Source organism: Chrysemys picta, chromosome 19 (assembly GCF_011386835.1).
Source record: "Chrysemys picta bellii isolate R12L10 chromosome 19, ASM1138683v2, whole genome shotgun sequence".
In the NCBI taxonomy this organism is placed as follows: domain Eukaryota; kingdom Metazoa; phylum Chordata; order Testudines; family Emydidae; genus Chrysemys; species Chrysemys picta.
Window position 1 is genome coordinate 2,173,839 of NC_088809.1, and position 24,460 is coordinate 2,198,298.

General features: G+C 38.7%; 1 protein-coding gene across 4 annotated transcripts in view; it reads left to right on the forward strand.

Moving 5' to 3' along the window:
* Positions 1–24,460, forward strand: part of TAOK1 (TAO kinase 1) — a 110,102-nt gene that overhangs the window by 2,564 nt on the left and 83,078 nt on the right. Inside the window, exon 1 of one of the 4 annotated variants that reach the window (XM_065573484.1) lies at positions 14,842–16,727. The exons of the other annotated variants lie outside the window; for them this stretch is intronic. The gene's annotated coding sequence lies outside the window, so the exon portion shown is untranslated. Of the gene's footprint in view, positions 1–14,841; positions 16,728–24,460 lie in introns of those variants that run through there. 4 annotated transcript variants of the gene reach the window in all.

A 24,460-nucleotide genomic window follows, 5' to 3' on the forward strand; every position in this document is an offset into this window, starting at 1 on the left:
ATGTCTGAAGAATAGCTCTAGTGTGTAGTACATTGTAATAGTGAAGACATTATCAAAGCAATGGAAAATCAGGATATTTTGGTACTGGGGATGTGGATTTGTTTACATAGTTCATGATTACAGAATAACCCATCCTATTCCAATATATGTGATTTCAAATATTTCTCCAAAACAAATTTGAGGTTGCATCTTGATTCCAGTTGTTCCTGTTAACTGTTTTGTAACTTTTGTTGTTTTGTAGCTTTTGTTACTTATGGCCAAGGACAAAATAACTAACAACTGATTGAGCCTTCATGTTAGATTGTTCACAACATTGTCCTAGTTTATGCTAGTGTGTTTGCCCCTGGTTTTAGAACCCTTCTTCTTGGTATGTATTGACACCAAAATGGAGATACATTTGAATCCTATCTTGATATCTGAACTTGAGAGAGTGAATTTTTCTTTCATGTTCTGGCTGTCTCAGTAAGGAGAGATTAATTCGGAAAGTTCTGTTTAAATATATGTAGCTTGTTGGTTAAAATAAGAGTCTAATGTGAAGGGTCTATAGACAGGTCATTATCAGAGAAGCTAAAATTAAATGGCACATGTTGAGGGCCAGATGTTGGGGTCAGAATTATGTATACCTATGGTTATTTAAATCCTAAACTGAACTGTTGAAATGGTGTATCTCACGTCACACCCTCCCTTTAAATTCCATCGTAAGCTAACTTGAAGAATTTCCTTTAAAAGCTATTTACTCTCCTGTACCCATTTATAGAACTTTCATCTTTGTCTTTGCTATAATTCCCCAACGTTTTTACTTGAATAAAATATTTTAAACAGAAGTTGTAAAACACAGCTAACTTTTTAGAATTAATAAGTATTATTTGAAATATAACACTGCTGGTTACAGTTTTGTAATGTAAGGTCATTTGTCAAATGTCTCCTAATACTGCATTTCCTGTAATGTATATTTTGGACAACAGTAGATAATATAAAGCATTTGTTTTAAAGACTGTACAGATAGATCATTGCTGTATAGTAAGTTTAGTTCCACGATTGACAAAATGTGTGTAGTCTGCACGCGTGCATTCCCATATTTGTTTGATTACTTTCTAATTGCAGTCTATTTTTTTCTACCTTTAAAGCTTCATGTTGTAGTGACTCTTTTGTCATAGGAAAGGTGTAGTATCACTCTATCCACTCCAAGCAGATTACTGCTCCTAAGCCAACCAAATGGACAGTACAGTTCACTTGGAGAATATTTCTGTTGTGTGTTTAGCAAACAATGGAAACCAGCTATTTTATTAAAGAAAAATGGCCATTTGGATAGATTTATGTCAAACTTAACAATGGCAAATGTCATATTTTTTTTTCTTGAAATGTATGTTGATGGCCAGTCAAGTATACTTAGACTATTTTTTTTCTAGATGTTTATTTTAGAATCACATAGGCATGCATATTGGTATATTCAGGCCCATATTAGAAGCAAAAGATCTTTGTTCAGCTATTTAAGATAGAACATTGTGGTTCTTGATCCCATCCCCCAAAATATAAGGGCTATGTCTAGCCTCATATTTCATATAGCAGTGTGTTATTAAGCATCATGATATTATCTCCATGACTCCATAAGACAACCTAGCAAAGTGGGGAACCCATGTTTAACTCTAGACTTGTTCTTTCATTTCACAAGCCTGCAAGCTCCTGTCTGTACTAGAAAAATCCTCTATGGGTGACAGCAGACTTCAGTTACAAATAACTCATGGCCTCAATCAACCATGGTTGATGGCTTACCTGCAAGTCTATTCAAAGCCATTTAACACCCATTATGGGTATTGAAAATGGATTGGCACTGTCTACACTAGTGACCAAATTATTCTCACTCCTGAATTGACTTGGTGTAGGGAGAACTCCTGGTGGATACAATTTGTCACCCACTGGTCATTTGCTACCAGGTTTAAGTGACTGAAAAGATAACTGAATAGAAAGGGGTGCTCTAAAGCACTTCTTTCAAAGTTTGTAGAAGGAGTTTTAAAAAAGAGTGCACATTCTCCATTGTGATTTTAAGAGGAGGCGAGACTAGGAAACAAAATGGAAAAATCCCAAGGATAAAAGGGAATAGAAGCACTAACCTCCTCTTGCTCAGGCAAAGTGATGGGGATGTTATATTGTGAAGGGCTAGTAAGCAAAAACAGTTCACCCTGTGAAAATGCTATTGGGAGTATAAGGACATAGAATTAGAGTCGAAGTGCATTTTTTAGGGAAAGAGTGTAGATCTGTTTAAAAGTGCAATCACCATTTTAAACAGCTATATGATATTCTTCTTATTTATGTACTGACATACAGTGCAGAGCACAGTAACACACAGAGGAAGATGCTGTCCCTGTCTCAAGATGCTTATAGTCTGTCTAAGCAGCTCAACACGTTGGGTGACCCTAAGGAGGTTTCCTAGAGCATCTTTTTTTTTTTTTGGAGGGGGGGGAGAGGAGTTGATAATCAATATCTGAAAGAATGATTTTGTTGCCATGGGTTAGCAGTTGAGGGCTTCTAGTAATTTAGCAGAATTTGAAGTAGTTATTTGTTGTGTGAGTTCCTGAGGAATCTGAGTTTCATAATTCCTGGTTTCTTTGCCAGAAGAAGTGACATCACAGCCACTGTAAAAGTACTTTGAAAATGGCCTAGTCTGTGGTTGTTTTTGTCTACACACATATGCTGCATTTGTTTAACTAAAATCGTTTGAAACATTGATTTAAACTGGTGTAAACTCCTGTGTGGGCACACTTAAATAGATTTATACTTACATTGCTTTAGCTTTTTGCCACTGATTTAACTTATCTTTAACTTATATTGATTTAAAAAACAAATCTAGTTAAAACAGTACAATTTATTGTGTAGATGGGGGCTTAGATTTCTAATGCTCAAACATGTTGGTGTTTAGAGGTAGGATAGTTAGGTTTGGTTTCTAAAACAGGAAAAAAGCACTCTTAGTCCAGAATAGAGCATCCACAGATAGAGTTATTCTGAAATTCTTGTTCTGCTTTCAGTTTACTTCCTACCGTAGGCCTGGTCTACACTTGAAACTTACATCAGTTTCACCACGTACATCACTCTCAGGGGTGTGAAAAATCCATAACTTTTGAGATGTAACTATACTGACCTAAACCTCTGTGTAGACAGCGCTAGGTTGACAGAAGAATTCTATCCACCTAGCCACCGATTTTCACGGGGGTGGATTACCTCCACTGATGGGAGAAACCCTCCCATCGGAGAAAGCAGTGTCTACACTGAAGCGCTACAGCAGTGGAGTTACAGTGTTTTAAGAGTGGTGCATACCCTTAATCTGGAATAATTTTCATGTATAGAAAACCCCTAAAATAGATAGATGGGCCCAACTAGTCACTGAAAGTGACGCTTCATTCATGTGAATGGGCAGTAGTTCAGAATTTTGCCTCTGGTATTGTTTGGCTGTAGGCAGTTTTATAAGGGGTTGGGTTAATAGGGCATCAGCACATAATTTTAGATGTTGAATACTATCTTCTACAAGAGAAAAAACTAGAAAAAAACTAGAAACTGAATTGTATTTTACTTTTTAAAATAAAATGGAAGTTTAGATTCTGAGGAAGGAAGCAAAAATCAAAAAGATCTAAAGTTAGGACACTTGCAGTTTTTCTATGGCTGTGACTTTCCACTGACACTGGCTATAACTATCTACAGCCATGAAGATATTTTTGTTATAGTAAGCCATAATGTGCAGGGTGAGGTGTTCCACCCACCCCGTTCACAGTTCCATAAAACATCTACATTTAAAGAACATATGAGATAAGTTAAATCGTATTTTAGGGTAGTTTTCTAGTGGAATACATGTGAATAGTTTCTGTGAATTTAATTACGCTTTAGCAGTACATCTGTGATGTTAAACCACATTTAAAAAGTCTTCTGGCTGTCTTATATGGATTCAAGAGTTTACCTACAGTTCAGTTTGAGACTGAACATCAGTGTGTGTTATACTCAAGGCCCTTCATATTGGGTTTTTATTTTGTTTAAAAATGACTGGGAATTTCAGTGTTGATTCTAAAATTTTAAAAATGGGTGAAAATCGGTAACAAAAATGAAAAGTGGGAATGGGGGATGCCCAGTACTCATGTAGGCTGGGGGAGGTTTAACTCACCACCTCAGTGAGTAAAATAGTCTTCAGTCTCTCCCTTACCTCAACTACATTTAAAACCCCCTGCCTTTAGTAGCCTGCCTCCGTTGGCCGAGCATCAGAAGGCACAACTCTCTCAAGGGGCAGATGGGCCACTGGGACCAGCCTACCTCTTTCTGCTGCTGAATCAGCCTTCCCACTCTTCCATGTTGGTTCCTATAACATTTCTTGCTCACTCCCCAGCCTGGTCTCCTGATGTAACCCACCCTAACTCCTGCTGGTTGCAGACTTGAAGGGATGGGAAGCAGTAGCATGGGAAAGTGGAGCACATGATGAGGATGGAAAGAAGAAGGGCTGGGGTCTTACAGCAGGGAAGTAGTTGAGATCAGTTCTTCTCAGCATCCGTAAACCCTTCTTCCCTGGCATAGTGCCATTCTATGGCAACAGGAAACCAGGGGCTGTTAGCCTACTCCGCAAGAGTCTAATTGCATTAGAGTGCCTAGTAGGGATCTACGTTTACACAGTATTAGGCATGTTGGCTTATCACTGTGTTCCCTCCCCTTTCTCAGAATATAATGCTGATCTCTCTCTTCTGTCCTCTCTTAATTGTTGACTATTCCACCCTCAAGCCCAAGAGATCAGGAGGACGGTTTTTTGTGGAGTTTGTTCTAATGCTGTTTCACAAAAGTGCCATTGGAGTACAGTGAGAGGTGCGGTATCTCTTCCCCTGGGAAACCAGTCATTACTGGGGCTTCTGAAGTTGGGTCTCAGGGGCTAGTGCAACAGGCTTTCTCTTCACTATTAGACTGGCTTGCAGTTGTCACTGACATTAACTCCTACTTTGAGCTTCCTCCCTCAGAGAAACATAAACCAATCTGAGAAAGGAGGTTGTGGGTAGGGGATATTACTCGATTGAGATTTGAATGTCACTGGCTTTTCCTCCAATCCTACAAATACGTGTTGCTTTTGTACTGTCTTGTTGGTGTGAGGTATATGCTTTGGTCTCTCAGTCTCTGTCTGTGCTGGAAAGCAACTGAGTTTAATGACAGTTAAAATCATTGGTGAATCATCCATGCTTTTGATGGGACTGAATGATGTTAAAGGTGTACCAGAACTGTGCTTTGGCCTTGGTAGTAGTGACCTGATGCAAGCATGGTTTTGGAATCCATTTATAACATGGTTGGCCAAGTCCACGTAGACAAGATAGCTGTGTACATTTTAATATGTTAAGTAAAACACAAGATAAATGCATAACAATAAGCTCATCACATGATCTCCAGCTACTGTAACCCTTATCTTCCCATACCTCTTCCCCCAACCTTTGTCAGTCACCTATTGCTGTATTAGATCTAATTTAAGGCTTGTGTATGTTAGGTAATTTTGCACTGGTGTTGCTTCACTAGTGTAACCCGCTAGCAATGTAAATATGTTGTATTGGTATGCATATGTTAAATTGCACTGGTGCAGTGTATCTGTATGGCAGAGGTTGCAGCACTGTAGCTGCATTTATGCAAAAATTCCTAGTGTAGACAAACCCGTAGATTAAGCTGCTTGTGGGAATTCGACATTAAAACAGATTCACTTAAAGCAAGCCTTGAAAATTTTGAGATACCTAGTAGTTAGAGGCTGGTAGGAAAGATGGAGAGGGAGTACTAATGTGGTTCATGGACAATGCCCTGTCAAGAACGCTAGCCTCCATTCCTACTCGTAGTTGTTAAAAAGGGGGAGAGAGAGAGGATTTTTACCAGGGAAATATCTTAGCAGGCTAGAACTGCCAGTCCTCTGGCTGCTGGAAGAGGAAGAAGCTATGTCTCAGAAATGGACCTGATTCTTATCAGCGGTACTGCTTCCCAAAGGCTTCTAATTAGCTTTGTTGAAACTGACCACAGTCTTGTTCATTACATTCTGTTGCTGCTTGGGAAAAAAACTATGCAGGGGGCTGTAGGTACTGGAACTGTCAGTGTGCAGATTCAGGAAGATATCCCTGCATAAGTTGACATTTCACTATTGTAAAGGATAGAAGACTCCCCCCACCCCCTTTTTTTTTTTTTTTTTTTTTTTGGTAAAAGGACGATTAATTTTGGCATAAATTGAAGTCTTAGAACCCACCTTAGGAATTGCCATATGGGATCAGACCTGTGGTTCATCTAGTCCAGTATTTTATCTCTAACGGTGGCCGGACCATGCTTCAGAGCAAGATGTAAGGAACCCTGCATTGAACAGATGTGGGATAATCTGCTCCCTATGAAGGTTTCATTCTAATCCCTAATGGTCAAAGATTGGTTTAAACCCTGAAGCATGAAGCCGGAGAAGGTTTTATACTTGCCTCTGGAAAGTAGGCAAGTGGATTTTTCAGATACTTAGTGGAGCACCATGAACATCTATGAGATTCTAAAGACAATAAGATACTAAAACAAAATGTAGTGAATCTAGTGTATATTCTTAAGAGTATTTTACTATTTACTAATAGTTAACCTTTCATGGTGTTCTAATTAGCATGAGAGGCTGTGTCCACTAGACTTCTTTTCTTAAAATTTCCCACTGTGGCTTACTGCTAGTGCAGCTCTGCCAATGGCAGTGCTAGTGTAGACTGGCTCCTGACATTTCAACTGCTTTATTTCTTATGGTAGTTAAATAACAGCAGCTGGTCTGTATTAGTGCTTGCACCACCAGTACAACTGCATCGGTGATAGCCATGAGTGAGAAATTCTAGTGTATGTAAGACTGAAGAGTGTGTGTACAACTATAACCCCCTAGTGTGGATGCAGTTATAGCACTGCAAAGGTGCTTATATTGGAATATTTTATTCCTGTAAGGAAAGAGGAATGAACTGTACTGGTATAAGCCTTTGTTGACTTGGGCAAGATTTATTGGTCATACAGGTAGTTATACCAATATACATCCCTATGTGGACACGCTGAGGACTGGTCTACACTAGACATTCAGCCAGTATAGTACTGTCAGTTAGAGTTGTGATTTTTTTTTTTTTTTTTTTGGTAAGAGTATTTCTATATTGGCAAAACCCTAGTGTAGACTAGTTATACCAGGAAAAAATTGCTTCTGCTGGTATACTAACCTGTGAAAACTAGATGCCACAGTGGTGAATATACAGGGACATACGTGATGACTGTTTACTTCCTTTTTCATTTGGGATCATAAACTGTGATTCACCCTCTTAACAGTACTAGTAAAAAAAAAATTAACCTCATGTCTTTTTGTTTGCACTTTAATTTTAACTGCTGCTTTGCATACAATAAAGTTCTATTTGTGGAAAGTCAGAGTATCTTTATTAATTCACTCTAACCATTAAAGAATACATAGTGGGAGGCCAAGACCTACCCTATATATAATCTAATGTACACAAGATGGACACTCTTTTATGAAAGCAACAGAGAGCTCCGTTGTGGCTGACTGTTAAAATGCTCTTTTAAAGCCTCCCTCAGCTGCACATCTCCGCAGTTGGCTTATCTAATAGACCTTGTGTCCGGCTGTTCACATTCAGCAGAGTGTCGCTCAACCTCGCCTTTGCATCCTGGTGGGAGCTTTTCCCCCTTCACTTCACAGATACATGCAGTACACAACATGCAGCTATAACCATTAGGTATTTTTCTCACTGAGATCTGGTCTAGTGAGTAAACAATGCGAACAATCTACCAAAAGCACATTCAGCTGACATTCTGCACTTGCTGAGCCAGGAGTTGAATCTTTCCTTGGTGCTGTCGAGGTGGCCAGTGTATGGCTTCATGAGCCAGCAAAGCAAGGGGTAGGCTGGGTTCTCCAGAATCATTATTGGCAGTTCAACATCGCTAGGAGTAATCCGCTGGTCAGGAAAGAAAGTCCTGGCTTGCAGCTTTTTGGAAAGTCCTGTGTTCTTAGAGATGCAAGCATCAGGCACCTTCCCTGACCAGCCTACGTTGTTATCAGTGAGGCATCTGTGATGGCCCACTAGCATTTACATAACTATAGAAAAGTAGCCCTTTCTGTTGTTGTACTCTGTGGTGTAAGGTGGTCTGGTGTCAAAATAGGGGTATGCAATGCCCCACTGCAGTTTGGGAACCCCCTTGCTGCAGTTCTATCCACTGTTCCCTGTATGTTGCTGAAAGTGACATTTCCTGGTAGCAGCAGACATTTAATGGCCTTACACCAGTGGTGGGCAACCTGCGGCCCGCGCACGTGGCCTGTCAGGGTAATCTGCTGGTGGGTCGCGAGACAGTTTGTTTACATTGACCGTCTGCAGGCACGGCTGCCCGCAGCTCCCAGTGGCCGTGGTTCGCAAAGGATAGTCAGCTCTATAATTCAGGAACCTAGCTATATGGACTGCTGAGAGCAGGTGGAGGTGAACCTTTCCCCAGTCATCTCACATCACCCTTGTGACTATTTCCTTGCTCATTCTTCTGCTGTAGGTTCCACCCTAATTGTTGTTAGTGAACGTTAAGGTTTTGGTTTTGACTTAAAGCTGGTCTACATGTAGTTATTTCTGTATAGACTATGCTAATTACGCACCTTTATACTAGTATAGCTGTGTCCACCTTAGGGGCTGTACTACTGAACTATAACACTTTCTAAACTGATATAGTGAAAACAGTACAAAACCTGTGTGTAGATCAGCCCTTAAAAGCCCTGAATGGCTTAGGACCTACCTCTTTGTGAGAATTCTTTTGCCTTGTACTATACTGCCACATCTGCATTCAGTGGAGACGCTCCGGTCAGAACCTGGGGGTGTAAAAGTCAGCAAGCTGTTTCTGTGTGGGGCTCTCAACTTTGGAACTGACACTACCCTCCATGGTTTGAAATAGCCTACATTTGTTGACTTTCACTCTATGTTGCAAGGCCCATCTGTTTATCCAGGCTTTTCGGAAGGGAGGGATGTGATAAGGGCTGGTATTTGTGGCATTGAGGTGGTGTTTGAGTTTTGATTCTATCTGTCAGCTTATTTTTTGGTTTTGAGGTGAGGGGCATCTGCTGGTTCAGTTTTTTTTCCCCTTGCATATGATTGTTGTTGTTTGTTTTTGGTTTATTTTTTAACAAATCTCCTGGCATCCAAGGTGAGCTATACACCACCTCTGAACACTGTTACCAGCTGTGGGTGTATGAATCCATAATTGCATTGTTGTCTGAGACTCACCAGTTGTCATGCCAGCATTTCTGGTGGGAGAACACAATGGAAGGAATAGCCCTAGAACTGGGAAGTTGTGGGCTGGTGAGGGAGTCTACCCTGCAACCTCTGTTTATAATCCTTTTCCTGGGTTAGTTTCAAACAATAGATGCTTATTTGGTTGATCCTGTCACTGTAGTATGGCGCCTAACTTAATAACAAGACTGAATTTGTTTTGCCCTGTTGAGAAATAAAATGTATTATGACCTCACTGAAATATTAGTCTGACTGAAGTAGGCAGCCAGCTAAGTCAGCCAGCAGATGATTGGTTAGCTTGTACATCTGGTGGAGATGACAATTTATATTTAAATTAAAACAAAAAGATTTTAAATGATCTAGACCCATCATGCTTTTCAGTAGCGACTTCTGTAACCGGATGATTTTTTTTTTTTTTTTACCCTTTCCACCTTTCCTGCTTTTGTTTTTAGCCCTCACTTGTTGCATTTTGTTTCAAATTCGATTGTAAGATGTTCGGGGCAGGGAGCATGTTGATCCCTTTGTTTGCACAATGGCCAGCACAGTGGGGCCCAGTCCCAATTGGGGCTTTCTGACACTAACACAATATACATAATTCTAAGTAGTTTAGCATTCCACTCACATTAGTCTGTCAGTTTGAAGTTTTACATGAACTACACATCTGCTTGTGGCATGGTGTAGTCAGCTTGCTTACTTCAGCGGGAGGGAGTTCTCTCTGTCTGATGAATACAGGCAAGGTATGAAATCCTCTTTTCTACAGAAAACATACTTGTCTCTCTGGTGTATAATTTGTTTTTATGCCTACCATTCAGGAACCTCTCAGTCGCTCATGTTGTATATTTTACAGGCCTCCTAGAAAGGTGTTCTTCAAAATAACTGTATCATGTGAAAGAAACTTTTTTCCATGGAGCCTTTAAGTAAAAGGGATTTCAAATCTGTACTAATTTAAACATGCTTAGTTTTGCTGCATCTTATTACATTTTGGTTGCAGTAAAAGCCTCTCACTTATAAAAAACAAAATCTATAATATTTACTGCAAATAAACTGCGGTTATGATGCAATATTAAAGTTGGCTGCCTGGTAAATAATGGGTATATGCCTTTTTATTTTTCCTGTTTTATGAAGAAAGTCTGAAATATTTTTTAAAAAATTTGTTTTCTCTTAGGAATAGCATGTCTTAACTTCCCTGGTTTTGCTGGGAGATTTCTTAGAGGGCCAGACAGCTGGAGTGGGAATTTTTCTCCCAAGTGTGTCTCAAATGTTTTAGTTATACAGGTGTTAACAAAAGCAAGCAAACCAAGAGTTTTAAACGAGCCCCTTCCCCTCTCAGTTGCTCAAGTTTTTCTTTCTTTGTACTTGTGGTGTTGTGGTTATACTCATTCTCCAGTTCAGTGTCTTCCAGGAAAATAAGAGAGGAGACAAGATCTGAATTTCTAATGTGAAAAATGAGCACCTCACTGTTCTTCCTCCCCCTCTCTGATATTTTTGTGTGAAGAAAGCTGTCTGGTTTACTTTACACAGTATGGCTTTAGTAGGAAGTAGAGAAGCACATATCTATTTTCTTTGCCATTTATGCTATTAACGTCTTAAAAATAAAAGTATATGTAAAGTTTTTCTCCTCCAGTGTATGCTGCGTATCTTATATATTGTGATGTACATCAGAGCTTAGCTGTGACTGGCGACTGGTAATGGGCACTTTACAAATACCTAGCCATTCTTTTTGTACATAGGGGTTATGTTTTTTCTTTTTAAGTATGTTTCCCCCTCTTTATGCTACTGTTTATTTGGAGGTATTTTAATAAGCACCATGTAATGGTGCATTGTTACTCTCATGTCAATTTCTACCAGAGGACACCTTGGATATTATTTATATAAAAATCGTGGTAGTACTAACAGTGCCATTCCACCAAGATTACTGGTGGGTCCTGGCCAGATTCAGGGGAGCAGCCAAAACAAACAACCTGCCTGATGGCGAGAAGAAAATCAGCCTATGTATGTCCTAAGAAATGTAACATAAGAATATATCTAATTTGGCTCCAGTTCTTCTTCCCATGTCTGGGAGGAGCACTATATTAGCTTAGCAGTAGTGGAGGTAGTTCTTTGGTTATATTTGCATATGATGTCTCTCCTGGTATAGATACTTCTGTTCTTCTAGAACAGGGCTAGACAACCTATGGCACGTGTGCCGAAGGTGGCACGCGAACTGATTTTCAGTGGCACTCACACTCCCTGGGTCCTGGCCACCAGTCCGGGGGGGCCCCTGCATTTTAATGTAATTTGAAATGAAGCTTCTTAAACATTTTAAAAACCTTATTTACTTTACATACAACAATAGTTTAGTTATATATTATAGATTTGTAGAAAGAGACCTTCTAAAAACGTTAAATGTATTACTGGCACACGAAACCTTAAATCAGAGTGAATAAATGAAGACTCGGCACACCACTTCTGAAAGGTTGCCGACCCCTGTTCTAGAACCAGAGTTCTTAGAACTATTGGACTAGCTTCTGTTGTCTCTTTGGATCAGATCATCCTCTAACAACTTTGCCAAATCATCTGCAAAAAGCTGTTTCTTGGAACTGTGTAAGTGGCTAGTGATTAACACTGCCAGCTTCCTGGTGCAAATTGCTGTCATTGGTAATATTAAAGAATTTTTGGTCTCTGAGAAATCATTTAGCTGTAGTAAGGGCAATTGAGTGGCAAGCAACATTGGAGATGATGTTCCTTCCCTGTTACTTTCAGGAACCTTAATTTGTTCTTCAATGTTCTTTACAGTTTGCCTTCAGAAAATAAATAATGTTTCATGACACTGAAAGTTGTATTCTCAGTTACTCTGTATCCAGCTGGGCATATGGGCTAGCTGCATGTTTTATTAGGGAGCAATTTCCCACCTTTTTCTGTTTGGTTGTCAGGGCAGCATCTCATTTTCTACCTAAAGTACCTACTTTTTCTCTTGTCATACGTCCAAAAACTTTATGAAGTGGACACCTGACATTCCCTTTTAACAGCTGGCCAATAGATTCTTTCTTAATAAAGGAAATGTTCCTTGAAACTTGCGTGTTTTTTTCTGTGTCTGTTCCTGCTTGAAAGCATGAAGCATAATCTGGTCTTCTCAACTTCCATCAGAACAGAGGCATCAAATTGCCAAGTATGAAATTATTCTTGTTATTCAGTTGCAAGGAGGATATGGTGGTGCATAAGGTGTTTCAGAACCTACGAAGAGCATTCTTTTTTGTGCATGTGAATTCAGTATTCATAAAAGGCATCAGATTGACAGCCATGGAGATTGGAATTTTATTGATCTTCAGAGCAGGTAGAGTACAGGCAGTGCTACTGCAATAATCCCCAATTTATCAACGGTACCCTTTAGAGGCAGCCTGTAGAGCGCTGCAAGGAGATCGTTCAGTCTACATGACTGTTGAATTGTCCTCTCTTCTGAGACTGCCAACAGGGGAGGCAGTTAGTGACAATTGTGATATTGGTTTTTGTGATGTGGATGCTTGTCTCCTGGGACTTGTATAGATCTCACCATACTCGTTTCACTCATGCTTCTAAACAGCTGGATCTCAAACAACTTTTGGTCACACTCACTTGGGCTGAATTTAGACTCTTTCTCTAGAGATTAAAGGGTCTATATCCCATTACCACGATCACTGAGACATCCACTCCCCCATAAAGAAGATTTTAACAATCTGCCTCATGGTGCAAATAATATTTAGGTAGAATGTAGTAGAGTTAACCATTGGTGCTGCTGCCTTTAGTGAGTGAGTGGCACTCTGCAACTGGGGAAAAAAATCAAACTTAATAATACTTTACATGTAGATAGCACCTTTCACCCTATGATCTCAAAGCACTTTACAGATGCTGCAGACTGTAGTGGTGTATAGTGGTTAGAGTAAGGAACTGGGGATTAGACCTGGATTTTTATTCTCACCTTTGCCAGTGATTTGCTATGTGACATTAGACATAGCACTTCATCTCTCATTGACTTAGCTTACTGATCTGTAAAATGAGAATATCACCTAACTTCTGCAAAACACTTGTGAGATATTCAAAGGAAAGTTGCTTTATAAGGATGTGGTGGTGTTATAGATAACATTGATAAATTAACATGTAACTCCATCCCTTCATAAAATAAATATATATTCCTATTTTATAGGATAAACCAACACCTTGAAAGTCTGAAGTACACAGCAAGTCCTTTGTAGAACTGGGACTAGACCCCAGGTCTGACTTCTAGTTATCAGCTTTAATGATTGGCTAACCCTTCTGATACCACAGGAGTCCATTGTCCTCTTGGGATACTCACATGGAGATGGAAGGGTGAGGGAGGAGTCATTTGCCATCATAGTACTTTTCTTTCCTCTCCCGACCCAGTAGAAGGCCATCAGCAGTGCCAAGTGATCCAGGAATGGAAGGATAGCAGCGGAAGGCCGGAAGAGATGTGCATTTTCTTTCCCCTCCCAGGCTTTATGAGGAGTTCTCAAAAGAAAGTGAATGTAGCTTTAAACTGCATTCACTTTTTCATGACCCATCTTTGTGCTGTGGAACCCCATTCTCTTTCATGTTGGGTTCTGGGGCAGTTGATGGTTGAGGTAGCCTGGGTAGAATAACTTCCATGCAGTTGCACTGTCCTGGAGGCAGTAGCAGGGAGCAAGAGGCCCCAGATCTGGTGTGGAGGCACATGGCATTCATATGTCTTCCAAAATTCACATGGGTCTTTGGGGTGTAGGGGAGGAATCCTTTACCCTACCCCTCAAAAGAAGAAATTTAGGATAATTTGCCTTAAGAGTTCTTCAGCACAAGGAAGCGATCAAGTCTACATGCTTGTTTTACACTAGACTCCCCATCCCTTCTTTCTCACCATTGCTAGCTAAACTGAAGCTTCACTGGAGGTAGCTGGGAAATTGGAAGAAAAAAGTCTCTCTTAACACAGCTAGGGTTTGGAAAACACCTTCTATACCTGTGCGAGCTGGGCTGGGATGCTAAGGTAGAAACCCTTTAGCTTTGCACAGATGTTTTCAAAACAAATTGGTGAGTTTAATTTTGCACTTGAGTAAAGATTCTCTCTCTCCAATACACTCCCCCCTCCACCCCGATGTGACTAATTTAAAAAAAATGTTTTAATTAAATAAACTATTCCTATATCATCGCTTCTTTATTGGAATGTTTTCTGTCTAGGCTCTTACTAAAATCTGTCTTATTCTCAGAATGTCATCTGCTTTCATAAATAAAATATATTGTCATAGTAAAGGTGTTTTGTAGTTAAAATGTTGCATTCTACTTTATCCACATTTAATTTGCCTGTATTTCAACCTCTTGTCTTCTGCCAAATTAGGTCCCAATCCTGCATATATTTGCTTACAAGTGCAACTTTACTGTCATGAGAAGTTCTATATCAGAATTCAATTGGACTAGTCATGTGAGTAGAGTTATCTACATGCTTAAGTGTCTGCAGGATTTGTGTCCTTAGTAATCTAACAGACTATTCGGGACCTGTATATTACTTTCTGATCCCAAGGCCATAAAATTTTATGTGGAATCTACCTTTTTCTGCAGAACTGTGCTTCACAACCTCACCTTTAATTAAAAAAATAAAATAAAAAGAACTCTGTTCCTTATACTTGTGAAAAAACAGCTGGTTCATGTTTTATTATTTAGCCAATGCAGAACTGTCTTCCTGAATCTGTGGACAACTTGAAACAATAGCTCTGAGAAGTCTGATCTCCTTCCATATCAGTGGGATATGGACTCTGAAATTGAAAGCTGGCGATTTGCATATCGGCATTAGTTATGTCACTGCTGATTATTTAGCATACATACAATTATTTTTTTACATCCCATAATCCCAAATTGCCTCCTACTCCATCTCAGTTGCCAAAAGCCCCAGCTGCCAGAACTTTCTTGGGCCTCCCATGATAACTTCTCTGATACAGTCATGGAGAGCCAATACAAAAATCTATGGCTGGTTGAAATTTAAAAATGTGGGAGCAGCAGAAAAACTGAATTTAGTAACAATGACCAACAGCAGGATACCGTCCTGATTGTTTTATTTTTATATTTAATTCAAGAAAACCCTCACATTTTAGAATTTAAATTAAGTTGCTGCAGAATTTCCTGCCTGCCACATCAGAGTACCACAAAATTTAGGTTTAGCTTGCGGTGGCAACCACATAGTATTGATGGTAATCATGGTAGATGTTCAAATACCCTGGTGAGGAGGCCATATAAATACCTGGACAGACAGACTGGATGGATGGTAATGATGCTATTAATAGTAAAGCATCCCACTTTTCATGCATTCTTTTCCCTTTACGCACAGGGAAGCTGTGCTAGGCAGTGCAGGGAAACTGGAGGATCTAAGGAAAGGGTGATATATTGCCCTTTCTGGCCTGAACCATTAGCCAATGTTCGGTGCCTTGTCAGGTTGTGACTGTTAGGAAAAAAAATTGATGATACAAGTCAAGTATTTCTTTGATGCAGTCCTGTTTGTTTGCAAAGAATGTCCACAAAGTCCTGTTTCCCTGAACACAATAGAAACAAACAGCAGCAGACAGTTTCCTTGCTTACAGTTTCCAAGTCTGCCCCTCCATCAAGTCCTGTGATCCAAGAAATTCTGTCCTTCTGCTCTCTCTCATGGCCACTTTCACAGTTGTTTCTCTCACTGTGTGCTGGCTTTTTTGTTGCATACTCTCTCTCTCTCTCTCTCTCTCTCTCTCTCCCCCTCCCTCTCTCCAGAAACAATCCCCTAGCTTCTGTGTTTGCTTTCAATCTAGGGAAACTCCTCAGACCACACAACGTCGCTCTGTTCAGGCTTTGCCATATGGTTGATTGCCTTGGGCGGCAGCTTCTGTTGTCTCCAGCTATTTTATTCCATAAAGGGGCTTACTTGCTCCTTTCATTTAGTCTGAAAGAAGGGTGGTTAGCACATCCGTCAGCTTTAACCACATCTGTGATAGTTAAAATATTGTTGTGCTGGAATGTAGTAATAGCTATTTCCTATGCAACATGTTCTGTTAATGTCACTCCAAGGCCATGTCTACACAAGAAAAATGATCCACTTCTGACAGTACTTATCAACACTGCTTCCTCTACCTGTACCCAAAAGTTGGCATTGAAAACAGTTTAAATGCTAGTATAGACACGACAGCACTGTTTTCAGCATGTATAGAAAGGCTGATTGAAAGCACATTCAACAAGGACTCAATCAAGCTTTCTTTAAAAGTGATGAAAACTGTTTGTCCCATCTATCCTAGCAGTGAAATACTTTTCATACCATCTGAGGGGTGGGAGAAGAGGTAGTTGCTGACATTCATTTACTTCATTTTCTTGTTGTGTATAGGGCCAGACAGCTGCTGGACTGAGAGATTATGTTCACCACGTCTTGTGTACAAAAAGAGCATATGAAATACAAAGGCTCCTGGTGTGTGCTATTGGAAGACAGTGATGTCTTACCATTGCAGTGTGGCAAAGGTAATAGAATTCAGGACAGTTGTGTCTATCTTAGCTAGAATTACCTTTTTCTAACTTAAAATCCTGTAAAAATTGGTTATGTATATTAGAATAACTTAAGTGCTTCCATTATAAATTTATGCCAGACAAAAGATCTTTGTACATTCGTGTGGGACACAGTTCCTTCCAACCAGGTTCTTACAGTTTGAAGAATCAGTGTAATAGAAAATAATTTTTGAAAATGTTTCCAACACATCTTTGGCCTGTCCACACTGGAAGTTTAAAGTGTGCTAGTACATGTTTTAGTGGACATGGTGTTTAAACTTTTTTTTTTCTTAAAAAAAATCTCTCCAGTAGATTGAGGCCTTCATCTTTTGTTCCGTATTTGCAGGATAATGATTAATATACCAAAATAAGAAAAAGGCTAGCTAATCATCTCTCTGAAAACCTGCAACACAGTTTGAAAAAACAACACAGTTGATGCATTCATTTATGTTATTTCTGAATGTGCTATGATAAATTATCTTAAACTGTCTTCTGAGTTGAGAGGAAGTTAAGCACTGACAAGCAAAAGTCTCTGATTTGATTAGTATTTTAGTGAACCTTCTGCAAGAAGAGATGATGTATTTACCGAGTATATTGCACTGAAAGTGATTTTACTCTTCAGTATTATAAGTACTTGCAGGTGTTGCTATAAAAAGAACCCGCAAGTTTTGATCATAATTTTGACTTTCATGGATGTTTCTTACCCCCATCTAATTTGCCCATCATTGTGATATTCAGACTTCAGATTTTGAAATGTAATGAATAGGGCTGTCAAGTGATCAAAAAAATTAATCACGATTAATCACACAATTAATCGCACTGTTAAACAATAACAGAATACTATTTATTTAACTATTTTTGGATGTTTTCTACATTTTCAAATAGATTGATTTCAATTACAACACAGAATACAAAGCGTACAGTGCTCACTTTCTATTTATTTTTGAATACAAATATTTGCACTGTAAAAAACAAAATAAATAGTATATTTCATTTCACCTGATACAAGTACTATAGTGCAATCTCTTTATCACAAATGTTGAATTATTTACAAAAAAAACCCAACTGCATTCAAAAATAAAACGCTGTAAAACTTTAGAGCCTACAAGTCCACTCAGTCCTACTTCAGCCAATTGCTGAGACAAACAAGTTTGGTAACATTTGCAGGAGATAATGGTGCCCGTTCTCATGGCACTGTTGTAACTGGCTTCGCAAGATACTTACATGCCAGCTGTGCTAAAGATTCATATGTCCCTTCATGCTTCAGCCACCATTCCAGAGGATATGATGGGTTCTGCTCGATAACAATCCAGAGCAGAGTGGACCGATGCATGTTTATTTTCATCATCTGAGTCAGATGCCACCAGTAGAAGGCTGACTTTTTTTGGTGGTTCGAGTTCTGTAGTTTCCACATTGGACTGTTGCTCTTTTACGACTTCTGAAAGCATGCTCCACACCTTGTCCCTCTCAGATTTTGGACGGCACTTCAGATTCTTAAACCTTGCGTTGAGTGCTGTATCTATTTTTAGAAATCTCACATTGGTACCTTCTTTGCGTTTTGTCAAATCTGCAGTAACAGTGTTGGTAAATCAAACATGTGCTGGGTCATCATCCGAGACTGCTATACCATGAAATATATGGCAGAATGCAGGTAAAACAAGGAAGGGGACATACAGTTCTCCTCCAAGGAGTTTAGTAACAAACTTAATTAGCGCACTATTTTTTTAACGAACATCATCAGCATGGACGCATGTCCTCCGGAATGGTGGCTGAAGCATGAAGGAGCATACGAATGTTTAGCATATCTGGCACGTAAATACCTTGCAACGCCAGCTATGAAAGTGCCATGCGAATGCTTGTTCTCACTTTCAGGTGACATTGTAAATAAGAAGCAGGCAGCATTATCTCCCGTAAATGTAAACAAACTTGTTTGTCTTAGCGATTGGCTGAACAAGAAGTAGGCCTGTGTGGACTTGTAGGCTTTGAGGTTTTACATTGTTTTGTTTTTGAGTGCAGTTATGTAGCAAAAAAAAATCTACATTTGTAAGTTACACTTTCAAGATAGAGATTTCACTACACTACTTGTATGAGGTGAATTGAAAAATACTATTTCTTTTATCATTTTTACAGAGCAAATATGTAATAAAAAATAATATAAAGTGAGAACTGTACACTTTGTGTTCTGTGTTGTAATAGAAATCAATATGTTTGAAAATGTAGAAAAACATTGAGATACTACAGTAATGGGGGGTATATAAGTACCTGAGAGAGAGTGCGTGAGCAAAGATTCAGGAAGGAATTATAATAGCTGTAGTTTAATAAAACACAAACCTGTAAGTGAGGGGAATTTGAAGAAGCAAGTCATCATGACCATTTCATGCTTGATCTAGTATTTCTGTCATACCAGCATGTCCACTCTTCATACTAAAGTGGTCTCCAAAACTACTACAACAAACCTTTTGTTCCTATGAGTTTATAATATTAGCATAAAAATGTCCTCAAGGCTGAAACATGTTACAGAGCTTCTTCCTTAGAGTAGGAGTATGTGCACCAAATTTCCAAAAGTGTATGTAAAGCAGCCAAAATGTCTTTTGTCGGGTGCTGTGTTGCAGCACATCTCATTAGCATGGATTTTATAGGTACCTTAAGTCGGTTTTGGAGTAAAAGGCTCCATCTATACTAGGATTTTAAAGTATGATGTTAGTACGTGTTAGCTAATACATGCTAACATGTTTTAAGTCTAGTGTACTTAAGGCACATTGCCTTTAGCACGTAATAAATTGGTTGAGTTAAAGTCTAGCTCCCCTTATTAACATGTTAGCTAATATGGTTTAATTTACACATTTTTTAAAAACAGGAACTTGCAGGAAGCATGGATAGGGAAAGTGATGTTCAGAAACATGTTAGCTGATCAGAGTCAACCTTAAGCTGACCCCCAGGCTTGACTATTGGCTAACATATTTGTGTACATAGTTTGCCCTGTCTACACTAGTTGCAAACTCCTTTTTATAGTCACATCAGTTAAAATATGTTAACTAATGCATCTTAAAAGACAAACTTTTTTCTCCACAGGCATGCCCTAAAAGTTTGTATGCTACCGCCACCTCCATACAGTCTTAGTTTCTTTGTGTTTATTCTTCATTATTAGCAAGCACATGTATAAGATTAGGATATCTGCTACCTTCCAGTAATTCTTGATGGGTTTGAAATAAGTATTAATAAGTCTCTCTCTTTATTCCTGTTCACTTGCTTCTTGTACTTCAGGTACCAAGCAGGGATAAGTTCTGATCTTGAACCACTGACCTCCTAAATTGCTGTGTGTAGTGGGTGACATAAGTAAGTTTTTTCATCCAACCAAATACAATTCGTGTAGTTGAAACTGTACAATAACATTGATACAATACTATTGTACAATAATATTTGTTACTACCTTGAGGTTTCCTGAAAACTACTTTAGAATCAAAAACAAAAGCAGAGAGAGAGAATCCGCACTAGGGATGTGTGTTTTCCGCTAGACAAAAAGGAGAACAAAGACAGGGTTTGTTTTTGACTCATCCTCTTCCCACATGTGAGTTAACAACTTGTTCTGCTCAGTCATGTGAGCATAGGAGGGATAAATACTCAATTTGAGCTGGACTAAAGTGGACTAACTGCTCTTTCTTTGGAGGGTTCATAGCTGAGGAGGACTGTTACTGTGTTGTAGAAATGTGTGAAACGATAAATGTTCAATATACTCCATTTATGGACACTGATAATCTGATACAACAGACAAAATCTTCTTTTTAAACTTGTATGTAAACAGTGCATATGTTCTTGCTTGTGACATAGAAATATGTCCTACCATTCACGGATCCGCCTTTAAGACAGAAGCTTATACAGCAGATACCTCTCCCGGCACAACTCCTCCTACTATCCACCTTCCAATGGGAAAGCACTTTCAGATCCTTAGATGGGTCATTTCTTTGTAATGGAGAAATTGGCCTTTCACTGAACAGTCTGTTCTCAACAGCTTCTTCCATATTTGTACAGTAGTGAAACAGACTTCAAATAGATACATTACTAGCAAGGAGTAAAACATTATAATTTCTGTGCAGTCTTTCAGTAGGCTTAGAAACTGGCATTTAGTGTACAGTATCTTATAAACTGCTATGTTAACTATTTTTTCATAGTCAAGGAAATTGGAAAGGATGTTTGTTTGAGATCACTAAGAGATTAGTGATCATAGAAATTTCTGTCCCAAATTAGACCCATCGTCCATCTAGTCCTACATCCTATCTCTAAGTACTGAGTACCAGATGCTTCAGAGAAGGTGCCAGAACCAACATGAAAAAATCCTGTCTAATGTCAGTGGATGTTCTCATCCATATAAATATCGAATCCTTTTTTGTTAATCTTACTAATCTTGGCTTTGTGGCAGTGAGTTCCGCAGTTTAATTCTGTACTGTTCTTTAAAGTTATTTGTATTGATTTTAAATTTGCTGCTTTCAATTTTACTGCGTATTCCCTTGTTCTTGAAGTCAGAGAGGGTAAGTAGGACCCCAATTTACTTTTTAAAATACTACTATTTTTTTTACCTGTAAAATATCTTCTCTGTAAATGTAGCAGTCCCAATACTTTGTATCCCCAGATTTCGAATGTTATTGCCACCCATTTCTGAACCCCCTTCTATTTGTGCTACATCTTTTTTGAGATAGGGTGACCTGAAGTGAACACAGTATCCAGGTGTGTGTGTACCGTAGAGTTATATAATGGCATTATAATATTTTCAGTATTATTTTTCTAACCCATTCCTTGTACATTGTAACATCTTGTTTGCTTTTTTGGGTGTCTGCAGTCTTTATTGTGAGAGTTACAGTTAATTTAGAATTCAGCTATATGCACTAGTACATATTATTCCTTCCGGTGTTGATTACTTTGCGTTTTTCAACATTGAATTTCATCTGTCATTTTGCTGTCCACTTTCCTAGCTTTTATAGGTTCCTCTTAAGTTCTTCGACAGTTGCCTGTAGACATAACTAACCTAAATAATTTTATATATATAATTCTAAATAATATGCATCCGAAGAAGTGGGCTGTAGTCCACGAAAGCTTATGCTCTAATAAATTTGTTAGTCTCTAAGGTGCCACAAGTACTCCTGTTCTTCTTTTTGCTAAATAATTTTGTCATGTGCAAACTGTCAACTCATTCTTCATTCCCTTTTCCAGATAACTAATCTATATATTGTACAGTACCATCACAGGTGCTTGGATCATCTCTGTAAATCTTTCCTCCAGTTGAAAATTAATCATGTCGTCCTACTCTTTGATTTGTCTTTTAGGAGGTGTCTAATCCATGACAGTACTTGACTTTCCAGCCCATGATTACTTAACTTTCATAATAGTGTCTTGTAAGGAGTTTGTCAAAGCCTTCTTGAATGTCCAAATAAACTTTTAGTTGATTCTTCTTTACCTGCTCTTTTGTTGACACACTCAAAAAATCCTAGTAGACTAGAGAGACCCTGTTTTCCTCTACAGAAGCCATGCTGGTTTGTCCCTAGCTCATCATAACTATCTAGTTACTTTATAGTTCTATTTTTATAATGATTGCTTCAGTCAATTGTAGTTAAACTTACTGGTCTGTATTACTGGATCACCCTTAGCATTTTTGTGAAGATTACCAGTGACCATTTACTTCTATCTGATCCTCTGGTGCTGTAGCTGATTTTAATGAAAGACTGCATATTGTTGTTAGCATTGTAGCCACTTCATTGTTAAGTTCCTTTGGAATTCTTGGACATGCACTTGTCTGGTCATGGCAACTTGCTTCTTTTTAATGTATGAACATATTCCAGCACCATCTCTTTTGACATATCTGTCTGTGACAGAACCTCATCTTTGTTACCTAAAAAGAGTAGGTCTGGGTTAAATATCTTTCTTGGTGGTGAAGATTGAGGCACAGAAATAATTTAGATTCTCTTTAATACCCTTATCCTCCTTAATTACTGTTTTTTCTATCTGGTAGTCCAGGGGGATTACCTGACTTCTTCTGAAGGCTTTCCATTTAAATAATTTCATATTTGTTTTTAAGTCTCCATTTGATCTTCAAATTCCCTTTTAGCTTTCCTAATTTCTGTTTTATCTTTTTACTACTGTAGTTTATGTTCCCTTTTATTAGCTTTGCTTGGGTTGGATTTCCATTTTCTGTATACCTCTTTGGCTTGAATGATTTATTGGGCTTTGCCAGTTAGTTAGTTAGTTAGTTAGTTAGTTAGTTAGTGTGTGTGTGTGTGTGTGTGTGTGTGTGTGTCATCCTGCCTAGCCTTGTGGCTGGAGCTTGCATATGTCTGTGACTCTGGCTTCCTTGCCAACTGCACAATGGCAAAAACCAACCTATATGGTGTAGGTTTAACTAGCTTTCATGCTCAGTTTAAAGTTATTAATTTTCTCACTTTTGGATGTAGGGTCTTTTTGATTAACTTCTTCTATTTAAATTTCCCTTTCTAAATGTTAATGTCTCAGTGTAGTTTTGGTATTATTCCTTCTCCAAGGGCATGTAACTTCATTATATTGTGGACCCTATTGTATAGTAGCTTCAAGTAAGAGTTACTTTTTTAGCCTATATTACTTAATACTAGGTCAAGAACAGCCAGCCCTATTGTGTACTCAGACATTAGCTGTTCCAGAAAGCAATTGTTTAAGGTGTCAAGAAAATGTTTCTCTCAGTTTATAATCCCACTGACATTTGACCAGTTTATATGCCAGGAGTTAGATTGTCCATTATTACTGCTTTATTAGACTGAGTTGTCTCTTTGATCCACCTCAGCATTGTGCAGTTGGCAAGGAAGCTGGCAGTAAAACCTACTAATATATTGGAATTCTTACGACTTATGATCAAAGGAGATGTGAATGTAAAAGTGTAAGAAGAAAGAAGTAGCCACAGGGGATTGGCTGTAGTTGATTGGGAGTGGCTATAAGAGGATCAGATTAGTAAACTTTTTATGTAGCAAGGGGTAAGTAGTTGGCAACTGTAGGCCAGAGTGGCTTGGAAATCAAGGTCTGTCTAAATATAGGACTAGTTGGAGTTCCATTAAAAACTAAGGCACCAATCTACCCTCTTTTAGCCCCTATTTGGGATATACCTGAGACCTTTGTATTCCATTTTGACCATGGATCTTGGTTCTTATCCATAAGCCATTGTTGGCTCAAATTATCTATCATATTTTTCTCTAGTCAGAATTGAATGTCTCCTTTTGTGTTTGATTTAAAGATATGTCAATTTATATGAAACCCTGAGTTAAAGGGCTTTGTATGTGTCCCCCTCTGCCCCACTGGGGATGTCGTAAGATGTCACTATATGCTGCTCACATCTCCTTAAACCCAACTAACAGTGGCACATCAGTTCATCTCTTCTCCAAGTGTTGAATGGTGTCTCTCTGATTGTAAAATTAATTTAACTAAATCTGAAACCTTTTCATTGGGCAAGACAGCTGCTCTTCAGGACTTCTTATTACCTTGCTGCCCTACAAAATAAGCTGTAAATATCTTTCTCTCTCACTAATTAGCACAGACACAGTTGTCCCCTGGTCATTTCTAAAATTAGAATAGACCTTGTAAGAAATCCTCACAAGCTCATCATACTTTTGTTGTATCAGTTTGATTCAGATGACACTAGTTCTAAGACCTGAATGCTTGCTCAAAAAAATGTGACATTTACTGCCCTTTAAAGTCAT